Here is a 23,045-nt window from a genome sequence, read left to right as displayed (position 1 = left end):
GCAGCTGCTGTTGTTTTTTCACAGGTTCCTCCTTTTGGTCGGTTGAAGGGTCCATCAGTTCCCTGTGGCAATCTCTGAATATGTTAATCAGAGTTCCTACAGTGTTAGAAATGTCCCGTAAATGTCGTCTGAGGTGTAAATTTTCCAGGAGTAAAGGTGAATTTTCTGAATTATGATATCTTGGGATTATCTTTCTATACCTAAGATGATGGAAAATCTCAATTTAATAAAATATCTGCAGTGAGCTCATCTTTCCCAGAATCATCAGAGTTGTATCAGCTTTAGTTATTCATAAAGCTTCTCCAATTGCTCTAAGGAAATAGAGCTGACAACTATATATGAATACTTTGGTAAAGTGAAACCCCATAGATGCTGAATGAACTCAGACGGTTAGAAATCATTTGTAGAAAGAGAACCCAGTCAACATATTGGGTCAGGAACCTTTACTATATGGATCCTGTTTTGGCAAATCAGATACCGATTATGATCCCTATCACTTGAAACAAGCAGCAGTAACCCTGTGTAGATTGCGAACAGCAAAACAAAATTTAATGAAAAAACTATTTTTAATTGGTTGCACTGGCACAAAGAAGCATGAAGAATGACCTACAGATATTGAAAAGATGTAGAGAAACTCAGAGTTATCAACACATGCACCAACGAATACCACCAAAAAAAACCCCACTAATTAAATTAAATACATAGAAGTATGCTATTTAGTGCAGCACCTAAATTCAGAAAGTCCTCAAGCTAAAAAAAAAGGAAAAGGAACCGACTGAGAGCTTCTGTTATCTGCAACAGGAAACACGTGGAAAACAAAATAACCACCAACCAATCTGACATCACAACTTCAAATAATACTAGCTGTTCTGCAGCAGCTTGCGCTGACTGTTGTTACAAACTTCGTCAGTCAAAGAAAGCTCACGCCATCAAGTATCTCGTCAGGAGTTTTACTTCGGGAAATTTGGCTACAAAACTAAAGCCAGCAGGATAAAATCTCCCTCATGAAGAAAGCAAAACACCTGTAATGACACAAGAAGGTGAACTACATAGAAAGTAAGTAATTTTTTTTGTTGCCTAAAGAATATATTCAAACATTGTAAAATTACTTGCAAAAATATCAGTTGTATCTTCATCTATAAACTTGGAGAGATTTTTTTTTTAAACAGATATTTGGTTTGGATTCATTTTCAAATCCCTCCAGTGTCTCACCTCTCCCAGACTCTACCAGCTCCTCCAGTCTGCTTCCCTCCACTCCCAAACATGAGCAATTTCAAATCTCAAGCTCAGGCTCTCACATTACCTCCCTAAACACCTCTACCTCACTATCTTTTAAGATGATCCTTACAGATTGGATTCTTGTATCAAACGATGTGCCCTGAACTGCTTGTCCTGTAGCTTGTTTTATTGACCATCTTTCCATTTAATGTCATGAGACAATCAATCCAAACTTTTGTTATTGTTTCCTGCTTTTATCCAAAAGATGCCGAGAGCTTCTGGGTTGCAGCTCCATGGCTACCAGCTGTACACACTTTTACACCAAACAACAGCTGCAATCCCCAATACAAGGTATTATTTTCCATTTGTGTCATACAGTGTAGTAAAAAGATGAAGGCTTTCTTTGGTTCATTGTGCAGGGTTAGAGCTGGTGGCTTGCTGCAAGGTAAGCAACCATCTTACCTAAATTCTGCTTCTTAGCACACTCTTGATGCTCTTAGCTGAGGATCCTGGGATCCGAAACATTTATTTTGCAATAAAAAAGGAAAAAATTATGAATAGAAATCCCATCAAACAAAAATCCCATTTGGATTAAGAACATATGATTCTTATTTCGTAAAAAAAATCCTTCCTTATTTATTCTGTGTTCCAAATCATTCAATTTGTAAGTTCTCAACTTTGTTTTCAAATGCTTTCAAGACATCTCCTCTCTTTAACCCCCTTCCAGCCATCTGAGATAACTCTGCTCCTAAATTTCTTGCGCATTGCCAGTTTTAGTCTTTTTACCACTGGTGGCCCAAATTTCACCTACAAACCTTTAAACTTTCAAATTCCTTCAGTGAAAAATATTTCCACTTTTAATCTTTTATTTTGTCCTTTAAGGCAATACTTAATTCTACTTCATTAGCCATTTTTCCAAATAGCCTGTTGATGTGTTTTGGTATCCAAATATGCCACATAATGTTCCAATGATGTCCCATGGATTACTGTATAATGGTAATGAGATTGAAAATTGTCTTGTAGTTTCTATAGAGTCAACAAGGTGGTCTGGATGACATTATTAGTGCATTGGCCAATACATAATTGTTGGCTTAAATTGTTTTTATAGCGTCGCATGGTTTTTGGTTTTAGTTTATTCTGGCAGTGCTGGAGCAGTTTTCAAAGTAACTTCTGAACTTTTACTCTAGGGCTAATTTAATAAGATTATAAAAACATTTTCCAATTGGCAATTGACCAGAAGCATTGACTTCTTTTGATTCTCCACAGATACTGGCTGAACTGTTAAACATCCAGAATTTTCTGTTTTTATTTCAGATCTCCAGCATTTTGTTTGTCCAGTGAAGTGCACTACAAAAATTGACATTTCTTTGTAACACTCATAACTGATATATCTAAGCATCTGAATCAGATTCTACATTTTACTAAATAATGAATCTGTTTCCAATCTTTCCAAAAACTGGTAGCAAATAGAATTTTAATTGAAAATACAGTTAAAATATAACTTTTTATCTGAGTTTATTTCTTTACCGCTCTCCTGTCGCTGGTATTAGCAGACAAGAGAAGATTTATTTTAAACTATAAGAGCATGCCAGGACATACTCTCTTCATACTCTGTTCTGCAAAACAACAAATTTCACCACATTGTCAGTGATATTAAACCTGATTCCTATTCTGAAGTTTCCAAATAACATTTCAAACTTATTCTGCAATGAAACTTATTTAAAAGGAAAGGTTCGGCTAAGTTCATCACGACTTTTAATAGTTCCCTCCTTAAAGACAAAGAATCTCTTTACCAAAGACATCTTCATGATTTCAGCATGCATCTGAATTTATGTTCATCTCTGAACTTTATTCACAATGCTAGAATTTATTGACCATCCCCAACTGTCCTTGATTGGTGATTGAATTTCTTGTTGAACTGCTATAGTTGATGTGGTACAAAATTCTCCCATTGTGCTATAAGGGAGCATATTATGAATTTTGACTGGCGTCACTGGAGTAGCATTAATATAACAAAATCCGGCTCCAGATCAACAAACTGCAGGAAGAACTCGGTGCATCAAGCATCATCTGTTGAGGCAAAGGGGTGGTGGACTTTTTGGGTAATGTCTTGGCATCAGGATTAAGATTAACAAGTGAGAGGGAGCTGAAGCAGATGCCAATGGGTGATAAGTAGGAACAAATAAGGAAAAAAAATAGATGGAGGAGATGGGGATGAGAGAGACAGCGTCTGGAAATTGATAAGTACCCATGTGGAATCTGAGATGTTGTTCTGCAAGTATCTGTTTGGCCTCCCCTGGGCGAAGAGAAGGTCAATGACAGACAGGTGACAGTAAAGGTCAGGAGGGGAACATGTGACTAATGGTGGAATTCCTTTTCACCTGGAGGAAATTGTGAAGGATCGTATGCAGGATGTGGAGGCTAGTGGGGTGAAAGGTGAAGACCAAGAGAATTCTATCCCTATTCTGTCTTGGGGGAGAGAGATAGAGCAGTTCGTTTTATGCTCTAGATTCTAGTATCTGCAGTCCCTTGGGCATCCAACTAAGAATTATGTACTTTTCAAATTATATACTTTCTTTAAAAAAAACACAAAAACACAAAAAAGCTTCCTTTGAAAAATGTCATCATCTAAGTGGGTGCCGTGATAGCGAGGCAGTTAGCATGACACTCCTACAGCTGGAGGCATTGGAGTTCAGAGTTCAATTCCAACATCATCTGTAAGGAGTTTGCGCATTCTCCCCATGAACGACATGGGTTTCCTCCCTCAATCCAAAAAACATACCACTTAGTAAGTTAATTGGCCATCGTAAGATCCCCCATGATTAGACCTGAGTTAAACCGGGACTCGAGCTCAAATCGAAGGGCTGTAAGGGCCTAGTCCGCCCTGTATCACTGAATAAATTAACAGACATTTTCCTAAATGTTTGTAACTTATTATCTGGATCACACTGAGACAGGTCCCCACCTACATATCCACTTTGACCTTAATTATTTGTCCTTCCATTTCTTTATTGGCAAGACTCTTTATCAAATACCTTTGTTACATTTAGATATCCATTTCTATGTCCTTCACACAGTATTACCAGCTGAGGGATCTTCAGTAGGTAGATCGGACTGCAGTTTTAGTTCCCCATTCAGCCCTAGTGCAGTGCCCCATTCACATCAGATTGGAAAAAACATTCAAGCACTGGATATCAGAGAAGATTTGCAATCACATCCTTCTAAATTAGACAAAAATTCCTCAACCTATTTGCATTTTAGCACAGTCTATTTTCACCAAGAGATCTGTTACTGATAATCTTTTATGCTTAGAGTTTATGAGGAAAGTTGTTGAGGATGATTGCTGTCTTTCTATGGCACCAACATCGACATCTTCAAGGAGCGGTACCTCAGGAAGCCAACGTTCATCATTAAGGACCCCACGACATGCCCTCTTCACACTGTTACCATCGGGAAGGAAGCACTGAAGCCTGAAGACACACACTTAGTGATTCAGAAACAGCTTTTTCCCCTCCTGCCATCTAACTTCAAAATGGCCATTGAACCCGTGAACACTACGTTTTATATTTTTGTTTTTTTTGCGCTACTTATTTTAACTTAATCTACTTAATAGACAGTAACAATCTTCTTTTCCTCTGGATTTATTTATCATGTATTTCACTGTACTGCTGCTGTAAAGTTAATAAATTTCATGACATCTGCCACTGATATTAAACCAGATTCTCAAAGTTCGTGACATGAAAAAATGTCGGCTGATCTGCGTAAATAAATTTAGCTTTATGTAGTTTGAAGCGCGTAACCAGCATCAATATATTGTTTTGTGACAGGAAAACAGGCCAGTGTCAATATTAACTGTCTCATAAAATTATCATTAGTCCTTCCTTAGTCCAAACATTATTGTACTAAAACCCCTTGTAAAGATGAAATTCTCACTAAATTCTTTATAAACTGAGTTATTCCAATACAATCCGACAGCACCACGAGGTCCTTGACAATTGTGCTTGTGCCTAGTTCTTAAAGAACTATTCAAATCAACCTGTTCTTTTTTCCTCACACTGGAACTTCGCGATGTTTTTCCCCTTTCAATTGCTGTATATGTTCAATTCTGTTTTGAAAGCTGTTGATGAAATAGATGGTGAATTTTAGTAAATTCTGGAAATTCAGTGGAATTTGCTGCTTAACTGAATTTCGCCTGACCTCATTTCTGGTAAAGATTAATCTTGTTCTTTGTTCATCAGCTCTTCTACCAGTGTGAATTGTTTCCGTTTATTTATTCATTAAAAATTCCACAATTTTCCACTCCACTATTCAAAACTTGTTTGAATAACAACCAACAAAAGCCCCCAAAAGTTCTGCACCATTGACGTATTAACAATACATTTTGTCTGTGTCCTACAGTCAAAACCAGAAAATCTACTACCGTGGGCTTGATTATGTTGGAGTACCAACTCCAACATGATCAACACCTGGACTTGTAAATATATTTTTTCGCCTTCAATGGAGGGTTGTTTGATTTGGAGCTCACTATTTAAAGCACTACTTTGAAGGTATTATAGATTGGGCTGGCACAGTAGTGTAATAGTAGGTGTATTACTAATACAACATCAGCAACCCTGGTTGACTACTGCTGCTATTTATACGCGGCTTATATATTATCTTTGTGACTGTGTCAGGCTCCCTGAGTGTTTTGGTTTCCTTGTATGTTCCAAAGATGTATGTATGTTAATTGGTCACAATGGTCTAGATGGTCCATAGGCTTGTTTGACTGGAGAGGCCTGGTACTATGCTGTGTCTTTAAATACAAATCAATAAATAGAGATTTATTATTTCAAGTTTGCCATTATTTTCTTAGGGTAATTAGGAATGGGCAACATTGGTTTGTCAACACTGAATGCATTTGGTAAATCAGGTTCTTGGTCTGTGATTTATCGGCAGTTAGCATGCCTTTGGTCTGACCACACTTGGAGTATTGGGAGCAGTTTTGAGATTTTATTCAAGAAAAGATGTGTTGGCATAGGAGAGGGGCCAGAGGAGGTTCGTGAGAAGGATTCTGGGAATGAAAGGGTTAATGTGTGAGGACCATTTGCTGGCTCTGGGCCGATACTTGCTGCAGTTCAGTGGAGTGAGGGGGGAATTTTATTGAAACCTATCAAATATTGAAAGGTCTTGCTAGTGTGGATATGGAGAGGATATTTCCTCTAGTGGGGGAGTGTAGAATCATAGGGCACAGCCTCAGAACAGAGAGATGTGCATTTAGAACAGAGATGAGGAGGAATTTCTTTAGGCAGAGTGTGGTGAATCTGTGGAATTCATTGCCACTAATGGCCATGGAAACCAATACAATGGGTATATTTAAAGCAAAAGTTGTTAGGTTCCTGATTCTTGATTTGTGAGGGTGTCAAACGACAGTGACATTTCACTTCCTGATAGGCTGAATGCCTCTTATGTGAGTTTCATGCATGGAACCATGTGCCAGTGAGGATGGCCGAATGGTGGGGGCCACCTTGAAGCCTGAAGGCACAATGGGCTGTTCCAGAGAGATATTGATGATATCTGTTTGAATCTCTTAACTGGGCTGCACAGTTCATCTGCATCCAACAGGTAGGCTCTCAGACACCACAGTTTTACATGGGTTACTCAGGCTAGGGGCTTCCTCACATCAGCTGCTGGCAGATAGAGAGCCTGCTCCAAGGGGGGAAAAGGGGAGGTATATAAAATTATAAAGGGTATCTATAGGATAGACTGCAGCAAACCACATTGGGGGCAGGTGATGCACCATCAATAACTCTCTGAGACGTGAGGCGAGAGATAGGCTTTTATTATCTGGAAGAAAGCACTATCAGCAGCAAGAGACCATCACACAACATCCTGGAGACTGAGGGAGGAGCAGTGCCTCCAATCGCCTTTATACTGGGGTCTGTGGGAGGAGCCACAGGAGCAGTCAGCGGTGGGGGGGGGGGCGTGTCCAGACAGGTATATGTAGTTCACCACAGCAGGTAATCCAGGAGGACACAAATTTAGGATAAAGGGTAGGAGTTTTAGAGGAGGTCTGAGTGCAATCTTTTCTCACCCAGAATGTAGTGAATACCTGCAAAGTACAGCTATAGAGCTTAGTGGAATCTGAGTCACCGACAACATTTACGAATTGTACAGTTGAACACTTGAGCCTCCTGTACACTAAAGGCTATTGGCCAAGCGATGGGAGATGGAACTAATTATGTGTGGGTGCCTACTGGTCAGCATAGATGAGGTTGGCCAAGTGACTCCAGAACCCTGCAATGTGCCTTTTTTTTTTAATGACCATCCATATCCGGGGCCCTAGTCTGACTGTGAACAGCCAATAGTCAATCACAACCACAGGCACTACCCGAATTCAACACACTATCTCTGATCCTCCTAACTGCTCACAAGATAGAAGCAATCAAATTTAACAGAGGCAAGGTTAAATACTGGGTGCTTCTTAAGACATCAGAATCTATTGCTGTTGAATAAGAGCTGAATTAACATGTGAAGTGACAACAACTGGAACAGATGCAAAAGGTTGGAGTTAGAAATTGCATTACCCAATGGAAAAGGGAGGCCTATGCACTGTGTCACACAAGTCATGTGGATGAAACACTAAATCCCATATGGGAGGTTACGGAAAGTAGCCTCCTCGGTATTACACAGGGGAACTTCTCAAATAGAGAACACTGAAGCAGAACCACCTCAGAGCAAAACATTATATGCCTCTTTTTTTGTCTTTTAGAAGAGCAAGCACACTAGTAGTTGGCTCCCACACCCACAGATATCATAGATTTTCCATTTCCGTTTGAGCTTAATTTACATCCTTAAGACGAGCACAAAGAATTTATGTTGTGAATAACATATCACCAAGCACAAGATGGGTGGGACACTTTGAAATTATGCATCTTCATTCTCTGCTGGAAGATAGAAGCATTTTGCTGAAAACATACAAATGAGACTCTGCTGACAGCATGGGCCCCCAAATGAATTTTTAACCACAGGTTCCGCCAAAGAAAATTGTGCGACTTCCCCAACAAACCACATTGGTGGAAAACAGCATTTCAGTCAAAAACTTGAAATTGTTTCCCACTTTTCTCTGGGTACAAAACAGATGAAGAAATACTTTCTGAGTGGGGAAAGCAAACTTCTGAGAATTGCCATTTGGCACTTCCCAACCCATCTGCCCAATTTTCACTAACATCATTCCTCCCTCAAATCGACAATTAGGATGTAAAATCTTGACATAAATGTGGTCACGTGAGATTGCTCTAGTACCTTGCACATGTGATTACAGAAAAGGAAGAAAATATGGGTGATTAGAAGTGACAGAATTGTACAAGGTTGTGAAGGATTTAGGTATATTTAAAGTTTGAAGTAATATTTGATACCAAGTACATGATGCCCATACTACCTCGTGATTCATTTTCTTGCATGCATTTACAGAAAAAAATGTAGCACTTGAAAACTTATACATAAGCAGACAATGACTGACAAACAAACAATGTGCAAAAATAGATGAACTGCGCACATAAAAAGTACTGAGAACATAAGTTGTAAAGAGTCCTGGAAAGTGAATCCGTTGGCTATTAGCATAGGGAGTTTCTATTAGCAAATAGTGCAGATTTAAAGGGCAAGTTATTTAGGAGAATTAAGAGACAAATCAATTTTACACAAAAAGTGGGTATAGTCTGAAACTTCAAGCTAAAATGGTTGGAACAGAGTCAACTAGACTTCCCAAAAAGTAGCAGGACAGTCATGTGCAGAAACAGTCCAGGGTGGGCGGGAAAACAATTGCTCCGTAAGATCATTTCAATACCTCTCCCACATTCTCACACTTGTCTGTCTATTCTTAGCCTTATCTACTGCCAGGATGAAGCCCAATGCAAACTGAAGGAGCATCACCTTATATTCCATCAGGGTGATGGAATAACCCTCTGACATGAATATTGAGTTTTCCAATTTCACTCAACTCCTTCCAACTTTTTCCTTTTTCTGACATCTCCCTTCCATTTTCCAGTATACCTATGTTTTGCTCCCCTTTCAACCCCCCAAACCTCCTTTCCCCAATCCATCAAGTGACTTCATACACAAGTTCCTCCACACTGTACCACCAACCTCCCATCTAGTTCCAACTATCACTTACCTTTTCTTCTCCCTGAATGGTTCCCATTCTCACCTCTTTTATATATTGGATTCCAGCATGGCTTTCCTGCTCATCTCCCCCCAACATTTTGTGTGTGTTGCTCTGGATTTCTGGACTTCCAGTATCTGCAGAAACTCTGGTTTTCCTGACAGCCACCTCACATCTTCACACACTCCTCTACCCCCCACTTTGCTCCCTCTATTCTTTGTTCCCCCTTTGTCTGACCCCTACAACTCTATCCCTGCTCACCTCCCCTACCTGCTTGTCATCTTACAGCCCTCCTCAGACCACCACTAGCCCTGGACGACTCCTCATCACTCCCTTCTCCATTCTCTGCTGGCCACCTCTCCTTCGCACTCTCAATCTGGATGCAGGGCTCCAGCCTGAAATATTGACAAATTCTTTCCTCCCGCTGATGCCACTTGACCCGAGTTCCTCCAGCAGATTGTGTTTTGCTCTGTAAATTGTCGTCATAGGCTTGATAGGCCAACTGGTCTCCTTCTATGCTATACGATGAGTGTCAGATGGAGAGGTATAGAACTGAGAGATTTAAATCAGTGTTAGAATCAGTTTAATATTTGAGTTACAAGTATAAACTGAATGGTGCTTTTAAATGAGACTTGGATCAAGGTCCACCCTGGGAGATGAACCAGGGAATAGGGAAGCATTTAGACTAATTAGGTAGTGTGAGGAGTATTAGAATTGCAGTACTTGAGAGAAAAGATAAGCTACACTGAAAATAAGAAAAGATTAGAAGAATACTGAATTGTTCAGATAAAACAAGATGAAACCAAACAGCCAATTAGCACAAATGCATATTATTAATGAATGAGGAACTCAGTAGGCCAGGCAACATCATGGCCAGCTGAGTTTCTCCAGCGTTCTGGATTTTTTTGCATCTGTAGATTTTCTCATTTGTTATTAATGAATGAATTACATTGACGAAAGGACAATTACAGATAATCTTGATGTTTAAACCATTAAAGGCAGTCTACAACACAGTGAATACAATAAATGCCTGGCATTAGCATGGAGAGAAATGGAGTGGAGGATGAGGGTTGGGGGGAGATGAAGAAGAAATACCTGGATATAGTGTATTTTGGGAGGGCAAGGCAAAATTACTAGTGGTGTTGCAGTGATGCTCAAGGATAATTTCTGCTGGACAACATTCTTGAAGAGCGGCACTGTAGTGTGGTGGTTAGTGCAACACATTTCAATATCTGCGATTAGCATTTGAGGTTCAATTCCCACTGTTGCCTGTAAATGATTTGTACATTCTCCCCGTGACCTCATGGGCTACCTCCAGGTGCTCCAGATTCCTCCTACATTCCAAAAACGTAAGATTAGGCTAAGTTGTTGGCATGCTATGTTGAAGCAGGAAGCACGGTGACACTTCCGGACTGTGTTGGTCATTGATGCAAACGATGCACGTTTCGATGTTTCAATGTACATGTGACAAATAAAGGTAATCTTGAAGAGATATTTACTAGAGTTAAGGAGCAGAGTGGAGCTGAATATTTTTCATGAAAAAAAGTGAGAAGTTGGGGAAACAAGTTGTTGGCAACTGTCAGGAAAAATACAAAAGGGGTAAATATACAAAAATAGAAATATAAACAAAAATATCCTATGGCAAGGTGGTAATTTCATTGAGTATCAGAAGGATTTTGATTAGAAACAAGAATGATCCAAAGTCACAGTAGTTAAGTAAGGTCAATCCTTAGAGATGGGAACAGTTCAGATAAATAACAAACATACATTCACAGTTTAAAAAATGGACTATACTGGAAATTTCCAACAAGTCAGTAAACTAAAAAACAATTGAAACTTAAGGTCATAGCCTCTCATCGAAACTAGGTACAGACAGAAATTGCAGGAAGTCAATAACTGAATTTTTAAAAAATTACTTAATAAATACTACGTAAAAGACATTATAGAAACAACATCAATGTGTTTACCCAACGGGTGATGATCATTTGTGGTGAATATGCAAGAGGGAAAGACATTTTGCTAGATACCCCACGCTGGGAACTACAACAGTGCTTTGCAGAAGTTACTCGGAAATGAGGGAGCTCAGCCATGTGGACAGATTGCAAAGGATAAGGTGGTAAAGCAGAGAATATTAAAAGTGGTATTCAGTATTATCAGTGGTCTTGAAATGGGAAGTATAGAGAAATGGTTTCCATTACTCTGGATCATGTGATTAGTTACCCACTCTTCGTTGAGGGAGATGAAGAAAAATAGAGGACTGTTCAGATTTTCGAATACAATGCATCCAGCATCGAAAGGAATTTTCAACAATTCCAATCATCTGTAGGGTGATCTGTAGATGCAATGCGAGATTAAAGAGTCACCATAGTAAAGATGTATCATTTGGACTCCTTTATGCCTTGAGATTAAATGGGGTAGAAATTAATCCTTGATTGTTTGGGCTTTCAGAAATATATCATAGCAATATACTTTCTCCACTTAACAACATTCCTTCCATAGAAACCAGTAGAGCTGAATTTCAGAAGGCATGCCACAGAGTATAACTGCTACTTGACATACAATTGTAACATACATGTCACTGTGGGTGAATTTCCACTAGTGATTCTTCTTCTGAGACTAATGAATACCTGCCACCATTGAGGTCTCATCACTTAGAAAAATGGAAAGCCTCCAGCACAATACAGGCCCTTCGGCCCACAAAGTTGTGCCAAACATGTCCATACTATTAAAATTACCTAGGGTTACCCATAGCCCTCTATTTTTCTAAGCTTCATATAGCAAGGATGGGGGGACTATGGCTTTATAGACCCAAAGCTTAGTGTTGGTCTTGATATCCCGGTCTTCAAAAACTCTCGTTCTCAGCCTGGCAAAAGCTCCACTCACACCGCCTATTCTGCAATTAATTTTAAGGTCAATATTGGCCCTTAAAGAAAGAAGGCTGCCAAGATATGGGAAATGATCAGTGTTCTCCAAATGGATGTTATCAACTTGGATGGCTGGAGGTTTAGGAGCTTGATCTGGAGAAGGTTGGTGCAGGACTGGGTTTTCTTGATGTTTAGATCAAGTCCCAGGAGCTTGCATGCTCTGGCAAAAGCATTCATTATGCACTGCAGATCCTCCTCAGTGAGCTACAATAGCATTCTTGTCCACATGTTGGAGCTCTGTGAAGGAAATAGTTGACGCCTTGCTCTTTGCCTTGAACATGTTAAGCTTAAGGAGCCCCCATCTGTCCTATAGAGTATCTGGACTTCTTGCAGGTGGTCTTGACTTGTGATGTGAAGAACTGTTGTAATGAAAATGGCGAACAGAGTTGGGGCAATGATGCACCCGTGTCACCCCAGTCTCAACCATAAAGGTGCTGTTTCAGAGCCGATGTTGCTGATAACCATTGCACTCATATTTTTCTGGGCATCCAATTTTGGATGGTACCTGTCAAAGGGCAGGATGATTTACAGAGTCAAATGTTTTTGTAAGGTCTACGATGGCCATATAAAGTGGGTGATTTTGGTAAATTAGAGTCTCCGGAATCTCAGAACAATGAGGACCACCACAATGGCTGTGAAGGCAGAGGAAGGATGTAGCACAAGAGAGCCCCCAATCATCTTGGTTTCCACGCCATTTGATCCTAACCCTTTGTCTGTCATGGACCATGTGGTGCATGCTTGCACATCAGTCTCCCCGCATTAAAAGAACTCACATGGGCATTTCTCCTGGTTTGGTAATCCGCTCAACCAATTTGGAAAAATCCTATGCCCATGAAGTGGTGACAGGAGCAGGACAGTGAAATCTGGGGGTACCCAGCCACAACCTGGCACAAAGGCAGTGGATGTTAAATACAATTGTCTTGCTCTTGGACTGAGGCAGGTGGAGCTTTTTGGCAGCTACACCCGTGGCTGAGGAGCCTATTCAGGACCTGCTCTGCTCACCCCACATAAAGCGGCTAGAAAAGGTGCCCTAAAATTAGCCTGCCTCCTCACTCCTAACTGGATTATCACGTCCAATGGGATTAGCAAACTGTGGTCTGAAACAAATGTATATGCATTTTGGAGTCTGGAAAGTGTGGACACTTGCAGACAGCGAAACAGCAAAACCAACGCTCGCCCTGAAAGATATACTGCAAATCTTTGCAAGAGAGCTGAGAAGATTCCAAATTGACTTGCCACTCTCCCTGAAATGTGATTGGTTGAGGAAGAACAATTGAAGGAGGGGAAGGGTGGATACAACTTTTTCTGGAGGGGAAAATCAGTAGATGAATCCAGAATCCATGGAGTTGGATTCGCCATAATGAACAGCATCATCAGTCACCTCACCGAATTGCCTGTTGGTATCAATGAATGCCTTAAACCACGCAATTAAACACTAATAACCAAATGGCTACAGCTGTGAGTGCCTACTCTCCAACCCTAGATTCACCAGACGATGTTAAAGAGACCTTCTACGATGAACTAGACCACATACTATCAGATATTCCCGAGGAAGATGAGGTCTTCTTCTTAGAGACTTCACTGCTCGAGTTGGCAGGGTCAGGGATTTCTGGAAAGGCACAATTGGGAAGTGTTGGCAACATCAACTCCAGTGGAGTGCTCTTACTTTCCAAGTGTGCTGAACATGACCTGATCATCAGCAATACCTTGTTCCACTAGAGAAATAAGGTGAAAACTTTGGGGATGCAACTCCGTTCAAAGACTTGACATCCTATAGATTATGTCACTGTTCGGAGGAAGGATCACAGAGACGTAAAGAATACAAGAGTCATGATCAGTGCTGATGATAGCTGGACAGACCATTGGCTTATTCACTCACAAATGACCATCAAAATCATCTGGAAGAACAGAGTGCCAAAGAAGCTGAGCCATCCGAGATTCAACATCAAGAACCTAAAAGACAACAAAGGTACAGCATCTCTGGGGTGCTCTTTCTGAAAGACTCCCAAAGCAGTATAGAGGACAATAAAGCACACTAGACCACACTGAAGACCACCATCTTTGATAATTGTAAAACCATCATCGAATACAAGACCAGGAAAAACAAAGATTGGTCTGATGAAAATGACAATGAATTTGAAGAGCTAATCAACAACAAAAGGAAAACTTTCTGTGCTTGGCAGAAGGACATCAACTGCGAGGCAAAATGAGAAGCCCACTCCAAAGCTAAAGCTATAGTCCAGCATAGAGTAAGGAAAATAAAGAATCAGTGGTGGACCGAGAGGGCCCTAGAAATACAGCAACCTGCTGACTCTGGTGATATCAGGGGGCAAAAGCTGCTAAAGGACAATGATACCATCAATTCTCGATAGAAGGAACACTTTCAGGATCTACTTAAACATGACACCACCGCTGACATCATCAACCAGCCCCCACAATGACCTGTGAAAAGGACATGAGTAAGCCTCCTAGTATCAACGAGGTGCAGATGGCTTGCAAGAAATTGCAGAACAAGACGACCACTGGGCTTGATGGAATTCCAGCAGAAATCCTCAAGGAAGGTGGCATAGAACTTTTAAATCATATTCAGGACCTGCTTGTCAAGATCTGACACCAGGAGAAGATTCCAACTGAGCTCAGGAAAGCCCTGATTGTCACACTCTTCAAAAGGGGTGACAAAGCTGACTGTGAAAATTATAGCGACATCTCCCTCCTCTCTACAACAGGAAATATACTCATCCGAATTTTATGTGACCAGCTTTTACATCCGGCAGAACATCTCTTGCAGCTCAGTGTGACATCCATCCAGTCAAAGGAATATCTGACATTGAGGTCATACAAAGTAAAACAGTAACAGAGAGCAGAATAAATTGCAATAGCTAGAGGAAGTGCTGATGAAGCGTCTCTGCCCGAAACACCATCTGTTTTGTCATTTCCAGAGATGCTGACTGACCTGCTGAGTTCCTCCAGCATTTTGTGTGCTTTGCCTTGGATCTCCAGCATTTGCAGCTTTTTTCATGCTTGAGAAAGTGAAATGCAAGTTTGGGGGCGGGGATCAGGGTTGTTTATAATTAGGCAGCAAGCATTCAGGGAGCCAGGCAATTGCAGTCAGGGAAGTTCATTTGTCTCAAGTCGAGAAGTGAGTTAGGTCATGTTGCTGGAGGTGTGAAAATGGAGGTGCTGTTGAAGAAATAAAGTAAATAACATGACTGATTTTAGAGATATTATACTCATGCAGTGTAGAAACAAGCCCACAAGATCTGTATTAATTCTGTCTGGTTGTCCTGGTTCTTCCTACATTGACCAATGAAGGTTAGCCCTCAGACAAATCAGTCTTACACTCGCAGGCCACTTTATGAGGTACACCTATGCACCCGCTCATTAATGAACATATCTAATCAGCAAATCATGGGGTGGCACGGTAGCGTAGTGATTGGCACAATGCTTTACAGTACTAGCGACCCATGTTCAATTCCGACCACTGTCTGTAACAAGTTTGTACAGTATGCTCTCCCCATTAATTGTCTATTGTAAATTGTTCCATTAGTAGGCTAGCGTTAAACCGGGGGTTACTGGGTGGCACAGCTCAAGGGCTGGAAGGGCCTATTCCACGCTGTATCTCAATAAATTAAATAAATGGGGCAGTATTTCAATGCATAAAAACACACATAAAGGTTCAATTGTTGTTCAGATCAAACATCTGAATGGGGAAAAGTGATCTAAGTGACTTTGACCATTGAATGATTGTTAGTGCCAGGCAAGATGGCTTGAGTATCTTAGAACAGCTGATCTTCTGGGATTTTCATGCACAACATGCTCTAGGATTTACAGAGAGTGACAGTTCTGATGGCAAAAGAACCTTATTAATGGGAGAGGCCGGAGAAGAACCAACAGACTAGTTCAAGCTAACAGAGAAGTCATATTAACTGAAATAACCATCATAACAGTGGTGTGCAGAGGAACATCTGTACATTCATCACATCGAACTTTGAAGTTGATGGTCGATGACAGTAAAAGACCACAAGCATACACTCAGTGGCTACTTTATTAGTACAGCGAGGAACTTAATAAACTAGCCGCTGATTGTACATGAAATCAAAATGCCAAATGTGATTTAAACCAAGAAGAGTAAGAGAAAAATTAGGAAATTGGTAGCTATTGAGCTTTACTATGGAAAAGGCCGTTTGCAATATCGTATCGCCAAATAAATGCCGATTGTGAAATTGAATTTTTAAATGTATGGCTTTACTCATTAGGAAATTTGAGAGTGATGTTCCTTGCTCCTCTCTGTATTGAGAAAGTAAGTGCCATCTGCAAATTGTTCTCACATATTGTCAGCATATAGTCTCACATGTATTTTGAAATAGAACCCAACCGAAATAACAAATTGTGAAACATTTTGCCAGGAAACCCATGTTCCTCAAAGCAGATTCTATTTTAGTGAGCAGGCAGACTGACCTTAACATTCTGTAACTCTTTCACATGTTCTCTGTTGCTCTAACTGACTGGTAGCTCTAATCTTTTTTCTGTAATTTGCATCTTCATGAATCATTTTGTACAACAGAACTGATTGTATAACACGCAGAAAAGGACACTTGGGAAACTCAAGGTCACCTACAATCTGAAAGTTGATTAATAAATGATTTGCATACATCTCAGTGTTGGGAGTTAATGATACATGAAAAATGCAAGCTGAAATCCCTGCCACCATGCAAGGCTCATCACATATGAAGTGCCAATAGCTTTATGGTGTTTACTTTCTAAACTTGTGTCGTAAATGCAAAGTATTATTTGTTAAGTTGTTTGTGGTAATATTACTTTGTGTTGTTTATGAGTTATATGCACTGTGCTGTGCACATTGATCCGGAGGAAAGTGGCTTCGTTTGGCAGTATACATGTATATGTTCGTATGGCAATAAATTTGAACTTGAATTAAAGAAAGGTAATAGCTTAATATCATATTTACCATTGCAAAGTTCATAGATACATAGGTACCAGTAATATTGTAGTTAGGTTACTTGCCCTACAAGGAACCTGCTGGAGGAGCTCAGTGGATCGAGCTGCATCTGCGAAGGACAGGGATTGCTCATCGTCTGGTTGAAACCCTACAACGGGAATATTACATTCCTCCCACAAATGCTGCTTGGTCTGGTGAATTCCTGCGGACTCCAGCACCTGTAGTCTCGCATCGAGGTACCATTTGCTTGATGCTGACCGTGTTAATCAATGAAAATAGAAATTCAATTATTTTGTACTTTGAAATAATTTCAAATGTGTAGTAAGTGTACAACTGATAACAGTCACCATGAAGCTGCTGGATTGTCACAGAAGTCCAAATGCTCAGTGTCTGGAGGACCTGAGTTATAAGGAAAGATTGAACAGGTTAGGATTTTATTCCTTGGAATGTAAATGATTGAGGGGAAATTTGATCAAGGTATACAAAATTATGAGGGGCATAGCTTGGGTATACGCAAACAGGCTTTTTTCCACCGAGGTTGGGTGGGACTACACTAGATTAAGGATGAAGGGTGAAAGGTTTAAGGGGAACTTGAGGGGAAGCTTCTTCATTCAGAGGGTCATGAGAGTGTGGAATGAGCTGTCAACACATGGTGCATATGAGCTTGACCTCAACATTTAAGAGAAGTTTGGACAGATGCATGGATGGTAGGGGTATGGAGGGCTATAGTCCTGGTGCCGGTCGATGCGAGTGCACAGTTTAAGTGGTTCAGCACGGACTAGATGAGATGAAGTCCTTTTTCTGTGCTGTACTTTTCTATGACTCCATGACTTCAGCAAATGTGGTTAGGTTTAGCTGGCAATAAGGCCTATGCATGTTGCTAATCTGAATCAACGTGGCTAGCTTGTAACTCCTTCTGAAGTTATACAGCAAGCCCCTTTAACTCTTCCATTATTACCACAACTACCATGAGCTAGAGAAGAAACACATTGTGTTATCCTCTAAAAGCCAAATACAGATCGGGTGATGGCTTTGCAAAGCATCTTGTTCCAACCACAAGACTGACCCTGAGCTTCCAGTTGTCTCTCACTTAATTCCCACTCCCACTGTGGTCACTCTATTGTTAGCTTCTTGCATTTTTTTTTAAAAAACGAACCTAATGTAAGCCTAACCATCAGCATCTGATCTTCTGATAAGGTACGGGACGCTCAGAGAACTCAACACTGAACTAAAAAAGTTCAGTTAAGCCAGGACCTCTGGTCTGAATGAGAACTGTCGTGCTCTGATGAATAGTCATCACCCGATAACATTCTCTTTGTCACTTCTTTCACAAGTACAAAATGCTCATGAGATAAAGACTAGTGATCAGATATAACCAAAAGATCACTCAAGACTGTGCAGGGTTTAGAACAAATTCTGTTTGAGTACAAAGAAATGCTCATAACATCTTTACACAAAACAACCAGGGGAACAGTATGGCAGGGGAGGATGGCGGAGAATTCACTCTACAAAGCAGCCATGTTTGACACTGGCGCCAAATACAAAAATGGTTGTTCCTCAATATTAATATTTGATTATTCATTTTAAGCTTATTTTCTGCTTATGGAACCAAACAAATTCAAAATTATTATTTTTTTTAAATAAAGAGAAACAATGCCCCTGCGATGTAACAGCCCATTTAAAATGGTCTTGTCACAAGTTTACAAGCAAAATATGATGATCGTATCCCCAAAAGATAATGTAATATTCGCCATTACTTTGAAATCTTCATGAAAATAAGATTTTGGTATCTGAAATCTGCATGTGTGGATTAGCAAGATGTTTTTGTAAGAGCTGAGCTAATGGAAACTTTGGTCTGAATTTCAACCCCAACTTCCCTATTTTGAGGTTCAGTTGATCAATCTAATAGCACACAATTTGGTTGGAAAACCGTCATGAACTTTATTTTTAAAAACAAACGTTCTTACAACTTCAGAATTTTCTTAAATGTATTTTTTGTCTGTTGTTTATTTTAACAGAATTTTTTATTCACTGTTAGTAAGGTCATGGTGGTAGCTCTGGTGGCTAATTAGTTGGTCACTGGCATTTATATACAGTAACAGCTTTCACAATCTTAGGGTAGACCAAAGTGCTTTATAGCCAATTAGGTGTTTAAGAAATCTTGTTGTAACTAACATGGGGAACGCAGAGTAAATTTGTACATTGCAATGCTCCATAATCTGCAATGAAGATGAAATTCTTTTCTCAGTCGTGCTGGATGAGGTAAGAAGAATGAGTCAGATAACAGTGAAAAATCTCTTACTATTCTGTGGAATAGTCTTGCAGGAACTTAAAGGAGGATATGGGTATATCGTTATGGCTGAAAGACTAAGCTCCTGATTGTCATGCACTTCCTTGGTGCTGTACAATGGGGTTGGCCAAAGTTAATATAATTAAGAAGCTGAAGGGGACCACGACCCCTTCTAATTCAAAGAGAAAAGTGTTGTCATTGGCCTAAGGCTCAAGAAGAATATTTGTAAATGAGCTGGCCAAAAAACATGTAAGAAAGTGGCTTTATAAGATTTAAATAAAATACACTTACAATTTCCGGGATGCATCTGAAATTATACTTTGGAACTGAAAGTATTGTATTTAACTGTGTCTGACATAAAAATGGTGATCACACAGAAATTCACAATGCCGTCTCCTTGACACCGGAGAAAAGAAACTCACTTTGGGTGGCAGCTCTATGAAACACATACTCAGTCCATAGGGTCCTTCGGAGTTCCCTGTTGGTTGCTGTTTCACTCCCACACAGTCTCAACCACCTACATCCTCCTTTACTGCTAAAATGGTGCCAGAAATAAACCTGAGGAACAGTATCTCATCCTCCACCTCTGCACATTGCAGCCTTCCAGAAACAATAATGAATTGTACAACTCAGAGTTACTTGCTTTGTCTGCTTATATCATGCTGAACAGAGCGTGTAAACATCCATTTGTGATACTGCCTCAGTTTTTCTTCCTGCGTTAACAGAAGCCGAGTGTGAGCTATAGCTTTGTGTTTCACATTCTCTCTCTGTATTCTCACATTCTTGTTATCTTCCGAAAGGGGTTGGTGCTTGTTCACTATCTCTAATTGCGCATATAATGTCATTAATGGGAGAACCTCTAACATATCCCCATAGCAATCTTAGCCTTGTCAAAACCCCCTTTTCCTATCAATCTCTTCCCAACTCACACTGCAACTTAAAACTTATTCATTTTCTCTTTCTCATCACTGGCAAAGAGTCTTCATCCTGAAAGGTTCATCCAGTTTCTTTTCACTGCTAAGTATTTCCAGTATTTTCAATTTCCATTTCAAGCACACCAGTTCAAATACAGCACAATTAGATGTTGAGTAAGGCTTAAATTCGGGGTCCTCTTCAACCAAAGAAATTGGAATTTTTGATACCCAAGTCTGTTGCACAAAGTGTGGTGCATACATTTTGAAAGTTCTTAATTTTGAAAAAAAACCGAGGAACAGATAAATGTTCTTCATCACTTTTTTATTCAATGTGTTGATTCAGCCTAACTGTGTTAAGGAATGTTAACATAGTGGAATGGAATATTTAGTCGTTGAGTACTACAGCATGGAAACAGGCCCATTGACCGGCACCTGAACCATAGCCCTCCACAACCTTTTCATCCATGTACTTATCCAAATTTTTTCTGAACAGTGAAATCAAACTTGCATCCACCACTTCCACTGGTAGCTCATTCCACAGTCTCACCACCCTCTGCGTGAAGTAGTTACCCCTCAGCTTCCTCTTTCATCCTTAACCAATGTCCTCTAGTTTTGGTCTCATCCAACCTTTGTGGAAAAAAGAATGCCTGCATTTACCCTATCAATACCCCACAAGAACTCACTAAGTTCTGTGTGTTTAAAGATCAGGAGCAACACATATTGAAAGCAGAATAGATAGTCTGAAGAATGTAAGATAATCCCTCAAATCTACCCAACATTCATACTACATCTGCATGACATTTTCACTTTCTACACTTTTGTACAGCAACTCTTAGGACTTCAGAATATCTCAACCTGCTCTACAGCTAATATACTTTTGAAGAGTAGCCACTGTTTTAGCATAGGGATGTGTGACTCCAGTTTGTCCTCAGAAAGCCTTGACTATGCATATTGATGTGTACCACTCTGCTTCTGTATTCATCTAGAGTGATGGATAAGTATTGTTCAGGCCACCCACTTCTTTTCAGATGGTGCCATAGGACGGCTTATGTTCACCTGATAGATTAACCACAGATTATTCTGTAAATTATAACCTCTGAAAATGAAGTGCTTATTCAGCCAAGGTCTTACTCACTTGTTTCTGTACTAGACTTGAATCCACAACTTCCTGATTCAAACATGAGAACATTGCCATCAATAAAAGTAACTTTCTCCTATGAGCACAAAATGGTTTATATCTATCGTAATTCATAAAAGAATAGCATTCTGTAGAGAAGAAGAATTTCTCCTTAAGCATCACACACATGGGATCAAGCTCTTCAGCCCAAAATAACTTTTGCCTGGTGCCGTTCCAATCTACTCTAATCTAACTTTTTCAGCATGGCCAGTAGCCTTCTGTTGCCAATCCTTCAGATGCTCATCCAGATACTTACAGTCATAGAGTTATGGAATGAAGCAACACAGAAATGGCCTTTCAGTTCACTATACCAATCATCAAGTGCTTAACTCTACTAGCATTTATCAGCACTTCATTGCCTTGGCAATTCAAATGCTTGTCCAGGTGCTTCTAAATGTTATGAGAGTATCTTCCTCACCATCTTCTCATGTAAATTATTCCAGACTTCAACCACCATCTGTGTTAAAAAGCACATTTTCCTCCAGTTTCCTGTAAACCATTAACACGTAACCTTAAGCCTACATTCTCTGACTTATACGCTTCAGCCTTGGGGAAGGACCTTTTGAAGTCCACCCTATTTATGCCCTTTTAAAGAGGATGTTTAAAATATGTCTCCATTATCCCCTTGGCCTGATTTCACAAACCTCCTCTAAATCTCCCACTTCTTATGTGAATTCCAGTCAAGAACATTCCTGCTTAGGGAGAAAGTTTATTGCAGGTTTGCCATACTTGTACCACACTTAATTTTATATACTTCTTTCAAAACCTCTGTCTCTTCCTTTCCAAAGCAAAACTATCCATTCTCTCCTTCCTACTAAAGTGCTCCATTCTAGGCAACACTCTGAAGAATCTCTTCTGCAGATAGATGCAATCACATCTTTCCTATAGTGCGATGACCAGAATAGCACACAATACATTGTAGCCTAGCTAATGTCTGAAATAGTGGGACCATAATCTCATTTTCTATGCCTTGGTTAGTGAAGACCATTATCTCAAATGCCTCTTTAATCATTTTATCTACCTGCACAAAAATTTTTTAAAAAATGCAGAACCTGAAAATCAAATTAGAACAGAAAATGCTGAAAAGACTCAGCAGACTGGACAGCATCAGTGGAAAGAGAATTAGCTAACGTTTCAGTTCTAAGTCCCTTTGGCCATTTTAATTCAACATCCTACTCCAGATTTGCCATTGCTGTTGGTAACCTCTTGCACAGCTTCAGCAAGCCCAAAGGCAACTTAAGGAACAACACCCATCTGGACCCATTGTGGGACTCAGGACTGAATCCACAAATGCAGTCCTTCTGGATGTTACAGAAGGGGCAGGACAGGACCGTAGTGATTACCATAATGCAACCTCAGCGCCAGCAACCCAGGCTTAAATCTGCTTCCATCTGTGAGGAGTTTGTACATCCTCCCTGTGGCTATGTA

General features: G+C 40.1%; 2 protein-coding genes across 3 annotated transcripts in view; one reads left to right on the top strand and one right to left on the bottom strand.

The window, feature by feature from the left end:
• tg (thyroglobulin) overlaps positions 1-23,045 on the bottom strand; it is a 350,909-nt gene that overhangs the window by 135,434 nt on the left and 192,430 nt on the right. The gene's annotated exons all lie outside the window — the stretch shown is intronic.
• The window catches only part of LOC132396838 (src-like-adapter), a 37,729-nt gene continuing 15,585 nt past the window's right edge, over positions 902-23,045 (top strand). Inside the window, exon 1 of one of the 2 annotated variants that reach the window (XM_059974819.1) lies at positions 902-1,056. The gene's annotated coding sequence lies outside the window, so the exon portion shown is untranslated. Of the gene's footprint in view, positions 1,057-17,205; positions 17,473-23,045 lie in introns of those variants that run through there. The other variant, XM_059974824.1, reaches the window with a different exon arrangement.

Source organism: Hypanus sabinus, chromosome 1, assembly GCF_030144855.1.
Source record: "Hypanus sabinus isolate sHypSab1 chromosome 1, sHypSab1.hap1, whole genome shotgun sequence".
NCBI classification, from domain to species: Eukaryota; Metazoa; Chordata; class Chondrichthyes; order Myliobatiformes; family Dasyatidae; genus Hypanus; species Hypanus sabinus.
Note: the sequence above shows the minus strand (reverse complement) of the source record. Positions and strands in the feature narration are given on the sequence as shown.